The 18,802-nt window shown below is 41.5% G+C and overlaps 1 long non-coding RNA gene across 1 annotated transcript in view; it reads left to right on the top strand.

The window, feature by feature from the left end:
• Positions 1–18,802, top strand: part of LOC132345998 (uncharacterized) — a 31,432-nt gene that overhangs the window by 2,667 nt on the left and 9,963 nt on the right. The window lies entirely within an intron of this gene.

Below are 18,802 nucleotides of genomic sequence, written 5' to 3' on the forward strand. Positions count from 1 at the left end.
ATATATATATATATAGGAAAGGTAACATTCCAAAGTAGAAGACCCTCATTATACAGAAGCTTGAGATGATTAACCATATTTTAGCATATGTTACCACCCTTCTGCTGATTTGAATAGCACCTTGACAATCCCAGTCTGATTACGTAGCAATCAAAAAACTGTACCACCCAGGGTGGAGGAGTAGCTGATGATGGAAGCTTGATGTCTAGTCTAGAATGAGGAAGAGGAGACTTCCCTGGTGGTCCAGTGATTAAGAATCTGCCTTGCAATGCCGGGGGCATAGGTTCAATCCTTGGTTGGGGAACTGAAATGCCACATGCCACAGGCAACTAAGCCCATGCACCACAACTGGAGAGAGCCCACGTGCCTCAACAAAAGATCCTGCATGATGCAACATGATGCAAACACTGCAATCAAGACCTGTGGCAGCCAAATAAATAGATGAATACTTTTTAAAAAGAATGAGAGGGCTTTCCTCGTGGCTCAGTGGTAAAGAATCCACCTGCCGGTGCAGGAAACATGGGTTCAATCCCTGGTCTAGGATGATCCCACCTGCCCTGGAGCAATTTAACCCTGCATCACAACTTCTAAGCCAGTGTTCTAGAGCCTGGGAGCCATCCTGTTTAGCCCATGTGTCACAAATACTGAAGCCCACACACCCTAGAGCCCGTGTTCTGCAACAAGAGAAGCCACTGTAATGAGAAGACCACGCACCGTAACTAGAGAGTAGCCCCTGCTTGCCACAACTAGAGAAAAGCCCTCACAGCAGCAAAGACCCACCATAGTCAAAAATTAATTAACTGATTGATTTTTAAAAAGAATGAAGAAGAGATGGTCTTCTCCCCCATCCCACTTTTCCTTTGATTGTAAAAATGTAGCCTACTAAGTTCTCAGAGCAGAGCCCTTTTACCTGCCCACGTGTATCCTTCACAAGCATCTTATACAAATAAATCACTTCTTTTTAAAAAATTTATTTATAATATTTTTAATTGAAGGATAATTGCTTTACAGAATTTTGTTGTTTTCTGTCAAATCTCAACATGAATCAGCCATAGGTATACACGCTGCTGCTGCTGCTGCTAAGTCACTTCAGTCGTGTCCGACTCTGTGCGACCCCATAGATGGCAGCCCACCAGGCTCCCCCATCCCTGGGATTCTTCAGGCAAGAACACTGGAGTGGGTTGCCATTTCCTTCTCCAATGCATGAAAGTGAAAAGTGAAAGTTAAGTCGCTCAGTCATATCAGACTCTTAGCGACCCCATGGGCTGCAGCCCACCAGGCTCCTCTGTCCATGGGATTTTCCAGGCAAGAGTACTGCAGTGGGGTGCCATTGCCTTCTCCAATAGGTATACATATATCCCCTCAAATAAATCACTTCTTATCTATCACTTTGCCTCTCCCTGAATTCTTTCCACACTGAAACAGAAAGAACATGAGAGCCACTGAGCTCTGAGATGTGTTCTGTGGTTTCATTCAGGGCCCATCATTGGCCTGCCTCAGCCAGTCCTCACCAAGAATCCTGCTGTCATCCCTCACCCCTGAACTGACCACTCTGGCCTGCCTTCAGCAAGAATCCTAGGTAGATTTAGTAAGAGTAGCTCACCCTTGATGTCCCTCTCAGTAGTCTTCCATTTGATAACTCTTGGTGATGGACAGGAAGGCCTGGCGTGCTGCGGTTCATGGAGTTGCAAAGAGTTGGACACAACAGAGCAACTGGACTGACTGACTGACTCCCCTTTCTTAGCCATAAATTCCCACTTTTTCCTGCCTTAGGAATTGAGCTCAACTCTTTCCCCTTATTGCAGTAGTATGAATAAAATCTTATCTGCCTTTAACTAGGGTCTGGCTCTATTTCTTTTGAACAGTCATCAAAGACTGTGACACCTCAGTTTGCTTATAACCATGACATAGACTGACAGGCAGAATGTTTCCAGAGCTAACTACTGGCTGGCTGGGTATGTGGGGTCTTCAAAGGCTCTCCAAGGAGAAACGCTCCAGTAAAATTATGGCTCTGCATTTCTGTGTTCAGCATGCACACTCTCTCCACTTCTGAATGAGGCTATTTCTCACTAGTGAAATTCCTTTTCTAAGCAGGAATGTTTGAAGTTCCCATCAGTGCACTTCTGCTCTGTCCTCTTTTGTTGACACACTGAATTTCTTCTGCGTGACACAAGAGGAACGTGTGAAGAATATGGTACCCTCAGCTGCTTGACATAAAGTTGACTTTTTCTTTTCATTGCCAAAACGTACAAATGATGGTTCATTTCTGTGTACTACTCCTTACGAATATATAAATAGAACCATGAGAACTTTGTTCTGCTCTGAGCAGCATAGCAAACAAATTAGATATCCTAGTGTGCAAATATTACATTCTGAATTTCCCGGTTTTAAATATTCATGCTTACTTATTTTCCTGTATTTAAATATTTGTTCCTAAGGATTGGTATCATGAGGTTTTGTGACTCATTTTTCAAAACAGTGGTTGGCCCATTGCAGGGAAAGGACGTTGAAGTGACAAACAGAAGCCTGGGTTTATCAATGATGAGCTGTGGGGCCGGGGGCAAGTCATCCTCAATGGATACCAGCTTCTCAGAGATGATAATGTTTAGCACTTCACACAGGCCTCGTGATGGACAAGGAAGTGCTCCTTGGTCCCATTAGTTCTTCCCAGTGATGCTTTTAGATAATTCTAGAAGCAGTTGGATTGCTCCACCAGATGGCTTAGAACAGAAAATGCAGAACAGGTGCAGAAGATGGCAGTGTGTCTCACTTAGCTTGGGCTACCATAACAAAGGACACGCCCTGGGCAGATCAAACAACAGAAGGTTACTTTCTTACAGTTTTGGAGTTGGATGTCCAAGTTCAAGGTTCTGGTGAGAGCTTCCTTCTTGGCTTTTCAGCCATCTTTTCACTATGTCCACATATGGCAGAGAGAGAGAGGTGAGTGAGGAGAGAGGAGGAAGAGAGATCTTCCTCCCCTTATAAAGCCATAGTCTATTGGATTAAGGCTCCTTAATCCAGTGACTTCTTGTGATATTGTTATTAATAACAAAAAAAAATCTTTATGTGGTCTTTGTTCCCCAATCCTGGTGCAGAGCTCCTAAAACCCTTGGGATTTCCTAAGTGATGAGAGGAATAAAGGTATCTTTTTTATGTTAATGAGGTTTTTGAAATGCTCCAGAGGACCGGGCCTGGTTACCAAAGGAGTTAACCAGGTGCTTAGAAGGTTTGAGCTTTCAATCCCAACCATCCTGTCCCTTGGGGAAGAAAAAGGGAATGGAGGTTGGATCAATCACCAACAGCCAAAAGTTTAATCATTCTCTCAGCAAGTTGGGAGTGTGACCAACTATATGGTATTACTCTCAGTTCCCACTGTTGTTGCCACCAGGGTGAAGAATCAGATATTGGATGTTTCAGCTAATTGAATCATCAGGACAGAGGGTCATTGTAGTCACTGTTACCAACAGTTGCATCAGCATCATACACATTGGATGTCAATCATTAAGTTCGTTAGGTTGTCCAATCCTGACAGATGTCATTTGAAGTGTGAGTGGCTACCAAAAGGTATTGAAAACCTTGAGAGAATACAACAAACTAGACAGGTTAATATGATGAGGATGAGGAGGAAAATAGCCAAGGATTGTAAAACTCCCCTGAGCAGAGATTCCCAGAAGCCAAGATTTGTTTTTAAGCCAAAATTTCACCAATAAAATAACTTAGGTTCTAATCAAATACAGGTTTTACTTGTCTAAGTCAATCTATATTATCTTTATTTACATAGATATAGCATGATGTATTAGCAAACACACATCATTATTATTTAGGAATGGATGAACATGGAAATGTTTTCTTTCAAGAGGTGATGTTAGGTGAGCATCCACCTAAATTTGACCTCTATATTATGTGGGCAAATAGGTATGAAAACAGAAGAAAAACAAAGGTTAAGAGTTCAAGCAAATTATAAATTCAGTTTCCAAGCTTGGAGAACAGCTAGTTGAGAAAATTTCTAGATTTGAGTTTGAGGCATCTTTAGATGATGGAATGAGCCTGGCAGTTTCAATCTGATGGATTTTCCTTGTTTGCAGTTTGACGGTCTTTAATCATGTCCTCACGTGTACCATACAGCAACAGAAATGGAGGTTGTCCGCATATGATCTGTTGTAGTGAGTGCTCTGAGGTCTGTAAGTGGTGATGAAATAAAATTCATATTCCGTGACAAGATGAGAAAAAAAATAAACATAAAATTCTTCTTTCCTCTTTTGGGCTCCTCCCTCCCTTTTAGTGTGTAGTGTGCATTCACATTAACCTGACCTCGTTAGGAGATAACCTCCCTTCTTAACCTTGTAAGGGACCATGATGACCCATTACACATGGATGTGGTTACATGAACTATCAATAATACTTCATTTAACGTATAGCCCTTAATCTCAAGCTTTCCTAGTGACTCAGCAGTAAAAGCTAATGCAGAAGGAGACTCGGGGTTCGAAAGATCCACTGGAGAAGGAAATGGCAACCCACTCCAGTATTTTTGCATGGAAATATTCCATGGACAGAGGAGTCTGGAGGGCTACAGTCCATGGGGTTGCAAAGAGTTGGACACAACTTAGCAACTAAACAACAACAACCTCTGTCTCAAAAGCTTAAATAACTTCACTCTGACCTCTAACAGGCAGAACAGTTCTTGGAGCTTTCTGGATGGTTGTTCCCATGTTATAACTCTCAATTTGACTCAAAATTTTTCTTAGATCAACTGATCAATTTTTCATGATATGTATGGTGTGGTCAGCAGAATATCAGAGATATCCAACAGGGGACACCTGGAACCTACCTGAAACCAGCATAGGACCCATTGAACCCCACTACCTTTTTAGCACTGCTCAGGTATTCTGATGAGTTCTCCTGATATTGCATCCCGTTATTTGAGTGATGGTCCTGAAAATTTTATTCCAGCTGTTTTCTTGAAGTTGTAATGGGCACCAGTGCATTTCCTAGGCAGGGGCCTAAAGGCATCTGGGCAAGACATCCAGGGAAACATGGATGGCTGGGGTTTTGTTAAGTTTGTTTTAAACTAGTTGATATATGGCCTGAGTAAAACTGCTGCTGATGAAATGAGACTGAATTATTCAGCTCCAAAGAACAAGAGAGACTGACCTCTACCACCATCAAGTAAATACTGCTCATGGTGAGGTGAGGAGGTTCAAGGGCTGAGACAGAGGCTGATAACCTAGCGCCGATGGCAGTTTTAGACTGCAACAGGGAGAAACTGAGAAATATCAGAGTTGAATTGACCCAAGGGTAACCCCTTGGGGATCTAGACTCAGAAGCAGCACACATTTGATCTACCACACTGGCCTCAGAAAGTTGTTCAGATCATATTTCATATCTGAATTAGCCTACCAAATTAGTAATGGGAAATTGTACTCAAAAGCCAAACAGGTCCCATGCAGACAGTCACCTATGGGAATACCAGCTGGGTTTAGATATGCTTACAAGTACTTGATTAGAAATTAAAGGAAATCAGACCCTGAAATGGCAAAAATTGGGTTCTTCTGGCTCTCCAGAAATTTTTCACATAAAATTCTTGTTTAGTTCTTGTTTAGTTGCCAAGTTGTGTCTGACTCTTTGCCACCCCTGGACTGTAGCTCTCCAGGCTCCTCTGTCCATGGAATATCTCCAGGCAAAAATACTGGAGTGGGTTGCAGACTTCTGGATCTCTGTCTGCAGGGTCTACTGGAAATAACAGCAGTAAGTTTTTCTCTTTTCTAAAATTAGATTAGCAGAGGGAAATATTTGTAGGCAAGAGCTAGCTCCTTGGATCCTCAGAATTCAAAAGTCTTCAAATTGTTAACGTTTTAGAGAGCTCTTATTTCAAACTACTGTATCTATTTTAATTGGTATACAGAAGCCCCAAAAGGCTTCAGAATTCCAAAATAGCCTAATGGAAAGATTTGCAGATGGTTAACTAAAGGTTAATGGTATAAAAGGGACAAAAACTTTAACTCCTACTCCTTTTAATACTCCTTTATTTGAATACTTATTCTAATAATCCCCTCTCTCAATTGCCTTTCCACTCTAAAGACACTATTAAATGGTTGCTTTTAGAAATGGGACTGAAACCCTGTAACTCAGATTGCGACTTGAACCAACAAACCAGTTAGAGTACTTGTCATGTTGTCAGGGTCCTTTCATGAATCTCTTTGAAGATGAAGCATTTTCATCTGTAGTTGATTGTAAGTGCATTCAGAGAAGAATAGAGAATGAAAAATACCTGTCTGAGAGTGACAAAAGACTTAAAAATAGCCATGGTTAAAATAGACCAAAATAATAATCATAATGCAATTGAGAAGCAAATGTTTATTTTGTGATGTTGGGCTTCCCTGGTAGCTCAGCTGGTAAAGAATCTGCCTGCAATGCAGGAGACCCCGGTTTGATTCCTGGAGAAGGGATAGGCTACCCACTCCGGTATTCTGACCTGGAGAACTCCATGGACCGTGTAGTCCATAACTGAGCAACTTTCACTTTCAATACTATAACATAATAACTGAAGTTATGACTGATAACATTACAGCAGGACATATTGGATTTTTAGGAATTTCACATAATTTCTGAATTACTTATGTTAATATATAACCATGTAAATAAAATCTAAGAAAGTTAAACAGTTTTTATTTTGATTATGTTTCCCCTGTAACTTAACATTTAAAATAAGCCTAATAACCTAATAAATTAAGCCTAATAAATTATAGGGAGGGAGAGCAATTCTCTTGAGATCTTCCAGGGACCCTCTGGAAAAATCCCAAAGTTACTCTGAGATCAAAAAGACTTTGATAATTGATTTTGGGAACTGTGTCAAAAATGTCAAAATGTTTAAGACACTTGATCAAATAAGATCACAGTTCACTGTAAAACAACACTTCATTATTCATTCAACCAAAGTGACAATGAAAAGATTTCAAAGGCAAATACAGAAAGTTATATACAGCTGACCCTTGAACAACATGAAGGCAGGAGCACAACCCTCTGTACAGTCAAAAATCCACATGCAGCTCTATAGTTGGCCCTCCAAATCTGAGATTCGGTATCCTTGGATCCAACCAACCTTGGATACTGTAGTATCATAATACCTATTTATTAAAAAATATGAGTATAAGTGAACCTGCGCAGTTCAAACCCATGTTGTTCAAAGGTCAGCTGTAGTTGCAAAAAACCCTAGCTCTTTTAATAGAGAAGACTCAGTTTTCTTAAGTAATCAGACTCAATAAAGACAACATGAAGCACAGGAAATTATTTTCATAAACAACAGAATCTTTGTTTTCTAGGCAGACTACTTAAAAAGTAAAGAAAAACCTTTCAAAATCAGCAAGAGCAGACTAAGAGTCTAACCAAACTTTGTCCTTTTAGCAGATGAAAGAGCATTGTTTTAGTTTTACATAAGTACCCTATTTATTAAAGCTCATTTTTTAAAAACCCTTGTATCTATTCATTTTTGGCCAGCTGTGACCTCACAACATAAAATATATTTTCCATAAACCTCCTGCAGTTTTCTATATCCATTTAGGTTTTGTCTTATTTTTTCTCTTCTTATTCTGGAACAACCAGTCATTTTATTTTAGACAACATCCCTCTCTTTTAACAAAAACACATTCTATATTACTTGCATACTCTTCATATAAAAATATATCCCATTTTCTTCACATATGTTATATACAAAGTTGTTTCCCTTTGTTCTTATTGTTACCAGTAGTTCTATTTTTACATATTGATTATAAATTTTAACTATTACAATCTTTACTTCCCAGTGAAAACTAGGAAGCAGGCCCTAGTGAACGATCACCTATTAACATCATGTAGTAGATTAGCAGGAGAAGGCAATGGCACCCCACTCCAGTACTCTTGCCTGGAAAATCCCATGGATGGAGGAGTCCATGGGGTTGCTAGAGTCGGACACGACTGAGCGACTTCACTTTCATGCATTGGAGAAGGAAATGGCAACCCACTCCAGTGTTCTTGCCTGGAGAATCCCAGGGATGGGGGAGCCTGGTGGGCTGCCGTCTATGGTGTTGCAGAGTCGGACACGACAGAAGTGACTTAGCAGCAGCAGCAGCAGTAGATTAGCAAATGTATAAATACAATGGCTCCTCTGTACCTTCTAGGGATTGACTCCACCGCCAATGGATACTAAAATTGCAGATGCTCAAGTCCTTTACATAAAATGATGTATATCATTGTTGTTGCTGTATAGTCGCTAAGTCGTGTCCAACTCAAAGACCCCATGGACTATAGCCCCCCAGGCTGCTCCATCCATGTGATTTTTCCAGGCAAGAATACTGGAGTGGGTTGCCATTTCCCTCTCCAAAATGATGTATATTTGCAAAATCTACACACATTCTCCTATACACTTTAAATCGTCTCTAAACTACCTATGATACTTAATGCAGTATAAATGCTATGTATATAGTTGCCAACATGTGGCATACTTTCTGAAATTTTTTTCTGAATATTTTCGATCCACAGTTAGTTGAATCCATGCTTGCAGAACCCAAGGATGCACAGGGCCAACTGTACATAATTATAAAAATCTATACTTGGTAGAGACATTTTTTCATAGCATCCTTTTGTTAATGTGTCAAATGATATATTGATTACAGACCCAGATATCCACTGTCTCTCCATAAAAATTAAAAGCTAAAAGTAGACAAACTGCTGTTTAGTGATCAAAATCTCAGTATACTACTTTATCCGATATGACCTAAATATTCAAAATATATCCATTATATAGTTAAACTTAGTGTAAATTTTATCTTATTTAAATTACTCTTAACAATTATGCCTAGGTTAGACATCAAACAGCTAACCATTATCTTAAGTTATTTTTCTTATTGACAATTTTGTAATGTAGAGATCAGTCAGTTCAGTTGCTCAGTTGTGTCCGACTCTTTGTGACCCCATGAATCGCAGCACGCCAGGCCTCCCTGTCCATCGCCAACTCCCGGAGTTCACCCAGACTCAAGTCCATCGAGTCAGTGATGCCATCCACCCATCTCATCCTCTGTCGTCCCCTTCCCCTCCTGCCCCCCAATCCCTCCCAGCATCAGAGTCTTTTCCAATGAGTCAACTCTTCACATGAGGTGGCCAAAGTACTGGAGTTTCAGCTTTAGCATCATTCCTTCCAAAGAAATCCCAGGGCTGATCTCCTTCAGAATGGACTGGTTGGATCTCCTTGCAGTCCAAGGGACTCTCAAGAGTCTTCTCCAACACCACAGTTCAAAGGATTCAATTCTTCGGCACTCAGCCTTCTTCACAGTCCAACTCTCGCAGATGACACCACCCTTATGGCAGAAAGTGAAGAGGAACTAAAAAGCTTCTTGATGAAAGTGAAAGTGGAGAGTGAAAAAGTTGGCTTAAAGCTCAACATTCAGAAAACAAAGATCATGGCATCTGGTCCCATCACTTCATGGGAAATAGATGGGGTAACAGTGGAAACAGTGTCAGACTTTATATTTTGGGGCTCCAAAATCACTGCAGATGGTGACCGCAGCCATGAAATTAAAAGACGCTTACTCCTTGGAAGGAAAGTTATGACCAACCTAGATAGCATATTCAAAAGCAGAGACATTACTTTGCCAATGTAGAGATAGGATGACCTAATTTGAATAGTAAACCTAGGTAGGAAAAATTGCATGTTTGTGTTACATTTAATGCTGGCAATTCTGAAGACATTCCTGTTTTATTAAATCAACACACTTAAACTACATTTTATTTACCCAAGATTACCCCAGATCATGTGAACTTAAAAAATATTTGTGTTAGATTCTATATTTCTGTATTTTGCAAATACTTTTTATAATCACTTATTCTTCTTTTAGCCAATTAAATAGAACACTTTAAAAAATAATGCATACATAATATAAATACTTGAAGAGATACACATAATAATATAGACCGACACAAACAGAGACCTTATAGCTTTCACTTAAAAATTTTAGCCATGTCTCAGGTACAATAATACAAAACCCAAAAGAATAGCTGGATACTAACTGTGTTTCTGGCTGCTGGACTAAGTTTACCTGCTCAGGTGACCAGTTTTTTGCTAAAGTTTTTTTTGTTTTTGTTTTTGTTTTTTTGAATGCTCTAAGGATTCTTTTAGAAAAGATATTTTTGGAATCATTTTGTCTTTGTTTCTGCATACCAATCAAAGACTGCTTTCCACTGTCTCTGAAAGATGTGAGGTCCTTTTTTCAAGGATGCCCCTTCAGGTTGACTTGTCTAAATTGAAGTTTCCCCAAAGTGGCCATTAACAGTTCCAAATTATCCAAAAGTTCACCCATTACCCAGAAAGGCCAAGTTCCTGGTACATAATGGGTATACACATGGGAAACAGGATTGCTTTTTCTTTTGGCCATACCACTCAGCCTGTAGGATCTTGGTTCTCCAACCAGGGATCAAATCCAAATGCCCTGCTTTGAAAGCACAGAGTCTTAACCACTGGACTGACAGGGAAGTCTCCAGAAACAGGTATTCTGGAGGACAGTGAAGAAAGAGTTTTAGACCAGGTAGAACCCATCTTTGCCTTTGAATTCCCTAAAACAATCTCTGAGGAGAGTAATCCTGTTGCTGTTAAGTCATTAAGTCATGTCTGACTCTTTTGCAACCCCCTGGACTGTAGCACGCCAGGCCCCTCTGTCCATGGGATTCTCCAGGCAAGAATAATGGAGTAGGTTGCCATGCCCTCCTCCAGGGAGGGGATCTTCCCGACCCAGGGATTGAATCCTACTGCATTGGCAGGTGGATTCTTTACCACTGAGCCACCAGGGAAGTCCCAGTAATCCTGCTGCTGCTACTGCTAAGTCGCTTCAGTTGTGTCCAACTCTGTGCGACCCCATGATGGCAGCCCATCAGGCTCCACCGTCCCTGGGATTCTCCAGGCAAGAACACTGGAGTGGGTTGCCATTTCCTTCTCCAATGCATGAAAGTGAAAAGTGAAAGTGAAGTCGCTCAGTCATGTCCGACTCTTAGCGACCCCATGGACTGGAGCCCACCAGGCTCCTCCGTCCATGGGATTTTCCAGGCAAGAGTACTGGAGTCGGGTGCCATTGCTGCCTAAAACACAGAGAAGCACAGATTTCTCCCCTTCAGATAGAAGGGGGACTTATCAAGAAGCTTCGACAAACAAAATACAGGTATGTAAAATAAAGTCAGAGAGATCAAAATGCAAAGAGAGTAGAGCTGGGATCCAAGAGGAACCCTTGCCCTCTGAAGCCAGTAGTGGAATCCGTGCTTGCCTCTTTCTGGCTTCCAGGAGTTTGCAGCAATTGCTGGTGTCCCTTGGCTTGTAGATTCATCTCTCCAGCCCTCCACCTTCACAGGGCCTTTTTGTGACACTGGTCACACTGGATCATGGGCCCAGTCTCCTGCAGCAGACCATCATTTTAACTTCAATCACATCTGCAATGCCCCAATTTCCAAATAAGGTCACATTCTGAAGTTCTGGGGATCAGGACATCGATATATATTCCTTGCGGGATATGATTCAGGACATAACATGAGTCTAGAGGAAGGACAGTTATTTCAAGGAGGAGGATTGGGAGACTTTGTAGAGACAGGAGCCCAAGAAAGAGGTGGTGGGAGTTGAACTCAAGCAGACTGGGGAGAGGAAATGGCAAGCATCTCGATTTGGCTTGGGTGGACATTTGTCAGGAGGGTGGATGGAGAGGATGGTGGAAGGCTGATTGTGCCAGCTCAGGCAGGGCCCTGGATGCCTGGTATATGTGATGATGATGGCATTTAATCCATGATATGTGCCAGGCACTGTGTTATGTGCATCCCCTATTTCGTGTTATCTTATTCAGTCCTCCAAAAAGTCTCATAAGGTATCGCAGAAACAAAGCAATATATGTAGCTCCTCTCTTTAAAAAATAAACTGTAAAATCAGAAATGTGGACTTTTGTTTTATTAAAATGAGAAATGGTGAAGCCCAGAAATACTTTCCTTGTTCGGGCACTGAGGCTTCCCCTCACTAACCCCATCCTCCATTCTCTCTGCTGCCATTCCCTCCACCCACCCAAGAAGTATGAAAACCCAAATGCTTCCTTTCTGAGCCTCCTGCAGGCCTGACCAGTGGGAAGTAAGGCTTTTCCTGGAATCTTCTTTCAGTGGTACAAAAGGAATAAGCAGAACCCCCTGTCTGGAGCTTACCTATCTCCAGAAGGCTGGCAAGATGGCTTATAAGAAAAATAAACCACTAATTAATATTGTTGTATGTTATATATGATGGGACTTCCCTGGTGGCTCAGACCAAAAAGAATCTGCCTGCAAGGCAAGAAACATGGGTTCAGTCCCTGGATTGGGGAGATCCCCTGGAAAAGGGAATGGCTACCCACTCCAGTATTCTTGCCTGGAGAATTCCACAGACAGAGGAGTCTGGCAGGCTACAGTCCATGGGGTCACAAAGAGTCAGACACAACTGAGCAATTAACATGTTATATATGAAAGTCATTAGGAGAGTAAATTCTAAGAGTTCTCATAACAATGAAAAATTTTTCTTTCTTTAATTTTGTATCTATATGAGATGAAGCATGCTCACTAAACTTATTGTGATGATCATTCCAATCATTACACTGTACACCTTAAATTTATACAGTGCTGTAACATATCTCAATAAAACTGGAAGAAGAAATAAAAATCAAAAAGAGAAAAAGTAAAATGAAAGAAGGAAAAAAGAAAAAACCTATCTCAGGGGTTTTCAAAGTATGTTCTGCAGAACACTGTGTGACCCAAGAGCCTTTCAGATGGCTTACAGGGTAGAAACTGTTTTCATAATAACACTAAAATGGTATTCACGTTCATTGCACTGACATTTGCCCAAATGCTACAAAAGAAACAATGGGTAAAACTGCTGGCACAACCTGAATCAAGCCAGCAGCACCAGACTGTACTGTAGATCATATTCCTCCCTCACACGCATTCACACACTTAAAAAACAAAGGCCAGTTTCGCTCATGATGATGCTATGAGTTATTAATTTATTAACTCTCAATCTCTGAGTACAAGTGTTTTGTATTCTGTATGACAAAATGGAAAGTTCACAAAAAGGACTTTTGTTGCATCCCAAAACACTATGGTTTTCTTGAGGAAAAACACTTGTGCAGTTGTTTGAATAGCAAGCCAAACTAGCCACTTTTTCATGGAACATCATTTCTTCCTGAAAGAACAATTAGCAGACAAACTGAATATTTAGACTTGGGTATTTGGCAGATGTTTTCTCAGAAATGAATAAATGGAGCCTGTCGATTCAAGAAAAAAGATTGACATTTTTTGTTGCCTGTGATACCATTCAATCTTTCAAGCAAAAATTGAAATTTTGAAAAGCTTATACCAAGAACCATGAGCTCAAGAGCCTTTCAATCATTAAAATACTTGAGAGGTGGGTAGTGATATTAACAATTGTGATTTGTTTCATGTTCTGTAATAATTAGATCAACATTTGGAAGTTCCATGTACCTTAGTGAACCAATATTTTCCAAATGGCCAATGCATTTTTGTACAAAACCATGCACAGATTGAAAAATCTGTTCAAAGTGCAAGATACTCTAACTGATTTTATTTTAATGGAGGACAAAAAGTCCATTGATATGATTTCAGATTGCATATTGCAGCTAACCTTTAAGAAGCTACCACTAGTCAAGTGTTGATGTCATATCAAAGAAGGATTCACAACTATCTGAAAGGCTTTTCAAATTCTCTTCTCTTTTAAAACTACAGATCTAAGTGAGGTTGGATTTTCTTCATATACTTCAATCAAAACAACCTATCAGGCTTCCCTTGTGGCTCAGTGGTAAAGAATCTGCCTGCCAATGCAGGAGACCTGGGTTCAATCCCTAATCTGGGAAGATCCCATATGCCATAGTATGCAGCAAAGCAATTAAGTCCATGGGCCACAACTACTGAGCCTGTGCCCTAGAACCCTCAAGCACCAACTGCTGAACCACATGCCTGCACGCCTAGAGCCCATGCTCCACAACAAGAGAAACTGCAGCAATGAGAAGCCTGCACAGAGCAACTAGAGAAAGCCTGCGTGCAGCAACGAAGACTCAATGCAGCCAAAAATAAATAAAATGAAAAATAAAACCCATCACAGAAGATTGGATGCAGAAGTAGATATTATAATCCAGCTATCTTTTATTAAGCCAGCCATTAAAGAGATTTGCAAAAAGGCACACAGTGACACTCTTCTTCAAACAAAATAATTACTGGTAAAACATCATTTTTTAAAAAATATGTGAATTAACATGTAATGGGTTTATTAGTGTTATTTTAGATGGTGCTAGTGCTAAAGAACCCACCTGCCAATGCAGGAGACTCAGGTTCGATCCCTGGGTCAGGAATCTCCCCAGGAGGAGGGCATGGCAACCCACTCCAATATTCTTGTCTGGAGATTTCAAAAGACAGAAGAGCCTGGCGGGCTACAGTCCACAGGGTCGCAAGGAGTCAGACATGACTGAAGCAACTTAGCATGCAGCACGCACATAAAAATTTTATTATTTTTAAGTTCTAATACAGTAAATAGTAATACATTCACCATACATGAATAAAAGGTCTTTGGCTCCTCAATCATTCATGAGACTACAAAGGATCCTGAGAACAGAAGTCTGAGAAGTCTGGGGTCTTCAAGGTCAGTGCTAGTGTCTGTTTCATGCTACAGAAGAATTCATTTTTGTAAGTAATGCTGGAAATCCCTTCTCTTGTGCTGATCAGAGGAGCTAAAGAATAGAGACTATTGATGACCCAGGGCTAATCATGATGAAGCAAGCCAATCCACTAATCAAACCGAAGAAACAGAGTGAGTTTAACTGCACTCTCTTTTCCACAGACACATTTTGCTGCTGTGATGCCTCTCCTTTCACTGCAAAGAGATCCATCTGTCTCTGCTGCTCCCCCCTGTTCATAAACCTTTAATGTCTGTGTGATTGTCTAGGAAAAGTGAACCGGATTTTACAGAATTATGTGAAGTTACAAAATACGCCTACGGTAGATGACGTTGATTGCTTTAAAACCACTTCTTATCACGTCACATTAAATTTACAATGGAGCTGGACTTGCTGGGCTTCCCACCCCATTCCCAGGCCCCATGAGCCTGACCTCAGCATCCACCTGCCAGCAGCACCTCTTGCTCTCCTCTGCTCCTGGGCAGGCCTTCACATCCAGTCCAGGCCATGCTGCCCATTGAGGGCACTTTCCTCACTTCCAGTGTGTTTGGTGATTGTTGGTCTTTTTATTTCAAGATAACTAATCTAAATAGGATTTGGAGATAGTTCAATGCACAGGGAAAAACAGAAAGAAAAGCTGCAACTCCCCAGGAGCATGGGCGCCTCAATGGCCAAGCAGAACTCAGGGGCCCTACACTGATTGACAGCACAGATGGGGATCCAGCCTTGGGGAACCCCAAAAGTCAGGGCCCTTTCCCTGGGGACTCAGGCTCAGATCAGCCCAAGTGCCCAACCAGGCTTCCCCACCCTCATTTTCTCTTTCCAGTTCCATGTTGTCTTTTTTTAACTTGTCTATTTCTATTGGTTGATTTAATTTCCTTCTGGAGCAAGGAGGGAGGAAGATGACTGGGCTGTGAGACTGCTGGTGACTTAACACATTACTGACCTGAGACATGGCAATATGTTTTGACAGAATGATACAATTAACATCACTGTGTGAAGCTGTTGGAGCTTAACATTGATTATTATACAACTTATGATTGTCATTATCATTCACGTTTTGCTCTGTTGGGTTTTGTTCCAACTTTGTGCATATTATAAACATAAGTTAATTACCATAAAATTTTCAAACATGATGCATTGCAAAATTTTGAGTGAAGAAGAATGTTTCAGTGAATTTTATCCAGATACTTTCTCTGATTGTCTGAGAGACATATATACCAGTGTCTCAGAAGATAATACTTCTTCAGAACTTAGTTCTGATTCAGATGATGGGAATATTAGACCAACAAAAAGACAAAAAGCTTCAGTGATTGATTCTTATATGGAAAGTGAAAATGAAACTCCTGGTGCTGGAGAAGACTTTACTGGTGTATCAGGTGTAACAACTGAATGCAAGACCCCGCAGAGTGTTAGTGAAGTAACAGAATTAATTTTCGGCCAGGCAAAATAAAAATCGCTGGCCACAGGCATTACTTTCTGCAAAAATCCCCCAGTTAATAATGAGTTAATAAAGAGCTGTCCAGTTTGGGCAGAGATGGAAGGAGGTGTTTCCAGCTCTCACGTTTAGCATTCTAAGAATCCCCATCTCTCCAGTCTCTCACATCTGTCCTGAGGGTTCTTTCAGCCACATTGGGAGAGCAGTTGGCCTGACTTTGGCAGGAAGTTTGATAAGCTGGGTGGGAGTAAACAGGAAGCATGAACACAGCTATAATATTTGATCTTACTTCATCCTCACATCCATCTATAGAGGAGGCTCCACATCAGACCAAACTTGGTGGCCTCAAGGAGCTAGCATTTGGATAATGAGAAAATCATACAACTCCCAGGCCTGCTCACATTTTTATCAACACCAAGCACAAAGCAATCATATCCAGAAGCCAATGGTATCCCCACCAAGGGAAACTGTCTTCACTTCTTAACTAAAAGGCCAAAGACAAAGGCAAGTATTCTTTATGTAGAATTTTTCCATCCCAACTTCTGACATGTAGAGGCAACAGCATCTGGCATCTCTCCATAGACGCTTAGCTTCTGGTGTTCTTTTTGGCTCCTCCATGGATTTTTCTTATCTCATCTGTGTACTTCTTTAAGTTTTTACTGTAAAGAAAAAAAGGGATTTGTAAAATCACATAAAACAAAGATGCAGCTTAAGATAAACATCCCCATGTAGGCCACGACACAGCCTTGCTGCAGACCAGGAATATCCTGCAGGCCTCTCTCCCTTCCCAGGAAGGGGACAGAAGTGTCCTGGGGTGCTGCTGGCTCAGGGTCTGCTTGCAAGGGCAGGAGACTTTCTTCCTATCTTTCCAGGCCCTCCAGGGGCCCAACGTGCTCATTCTTCTTCCCCTAGGCCACATGGAGATGGGAGGATGCCACCCACTGTTAGAACAAATGTGATCTGGGGGCTCAGTGCACTCAATAGCCCCATTCTGACACATGCAGAGGGCAGTTCTTGGGGTCCGCTGAGGAAAAGGAGTCTGACGGCTCTCGGAGGCAGTCTCAGACCAGCCATAGAATACTGGGCATAGGTAGGGCAATGGATACAAAACTAAAAATACAGTTTCCAACTTGCTGCCTTTAACTTGTGCAGGAATGAGAATTACCAACCTAGTGCAGTAACCAGACTCTGACAATGGTTGCCTGTCGGCAGAGCAGCCTGGCTTGCTACAGTCCATGGGGTTGCAGATTAGGACACAACTGAAGCGACTAAGCATGCATGCACACACTCAGCAGTTGTAAACTACTCTCCTTAAAAAAAAAAAAAAAAAAAGAATGACACGCATCTGCCTCTCAGTTTGCTGGCATGGTAAGCCTTGCAGTTGCTACAAGTGCTGGCTTAAGGCAGTGCCCTGGTTCAACAGTGAACTCTACAAATGTGACGTCCCCCTGCAGGGAGTACTGGCCTCTCTGGGGATATTTCTCCAGCTGAGCCACCTTTACAAACTACTAGTCATGTCTGACTCTTTAGGACCCCATGGACTGCAGCACACCAGGCTTCCCTGCCCTTCACTATCTCCCAGAGTTTGCTCAAAGTCATGTCCATTGAGTCAGTGATGCCATCCAACCATCTCATCCTCTGTCACCGCTTTCTCTGCCTGCCCTCAATCTTTCCCAGCATCAGGGTCTTTTCAAATGAGTCAGTTCTTCACAACAGGTGGCCAAAGTATTGGAGTTTCAGTTTCAGCATCAGTCCATTCAATGAATATTCAAGGTTAATTTCCTTTCGGATTGACTGGTTTGATCTCCTTCCAGTCCAAAGGACTCTCAAGAGTCTTCTCTAACATCACAATTAGAAAGCATCAATGCTTCGGTGCTCAGCCTTCTTTATAGTCCAACTTTCACATCTACATGTGACTACTGGAAAAACAATATCTTTGACTAGATGGATCTTTGTCAGCAAAGTGATGTCTCTGCTTTTTAATACACTGTCTAGGTTTGTCATAGTTTTCCTTCCAAGAAGCAAACATCTTTTATTAATAATTTCTGCAATAATGGCTACGGTTTCTGTCTGCAGTGATTTTGGAGCCCAAGAAAATAAAGTCTGTCACTGTTTCCATTTTCCCTGTTCTATTTGCCATGAAGTGATGAAAACAGTGTCAGACTTTATTTTTTGGGGCTCCAAAATCACTGCAGATGGTGACTGCAGCCAGGAAATTAAAAGACGCTTACTCCTTGGAAGGAAAGTTATGACCAACCTAGATAGCATATTCAAAAGCAGAGACATTACTTTGCCAACAAAGGTCCGTCTAGTCAAGGCTATGGTTTTTCCTGTGGTCATGTATGGATGTGAGAGTTGGACTGTGAAGAAGGCTGAGTGCCGAAGAATTGATGCTTTTGAACTGTGGTGTTGGAGAAGACTCTTGAGAGTCCCTTGGACTGCAAGGAGATCCAACCAGTCCATTCTGAAGGAGATCAGCCCTGGGATTTCTTTGGAGGGAAAGATGCTGAAGCTGAAAGTCCAGTACTTTGGCCACCTCATGCGAAGAGTTGACTCATTGGAAAAGACTCTGAGGCTGGGAGGGATTGGGGGCAGGAGGAGAAGGGGGCGACAGAGGATGAGATGGGTGGATGGCATCACTGACTTGATGGACGTGAGT

The sequence above is a fragment of the Bos taurus genome, chromosome 8 (genome assembly GCF_002263795.3).
Source record: "Bos taurus isolate L1 Dominette 01449 registration number 42190680 breed Hereford chromosome 8, ARS-UCD2.0, whole genome shotgun sequence".
NCBI lineage: Eukaryota > Metazoa > Chordata > Mammalia > Artiodactyla > Bovidae > Bos > Bos taurus.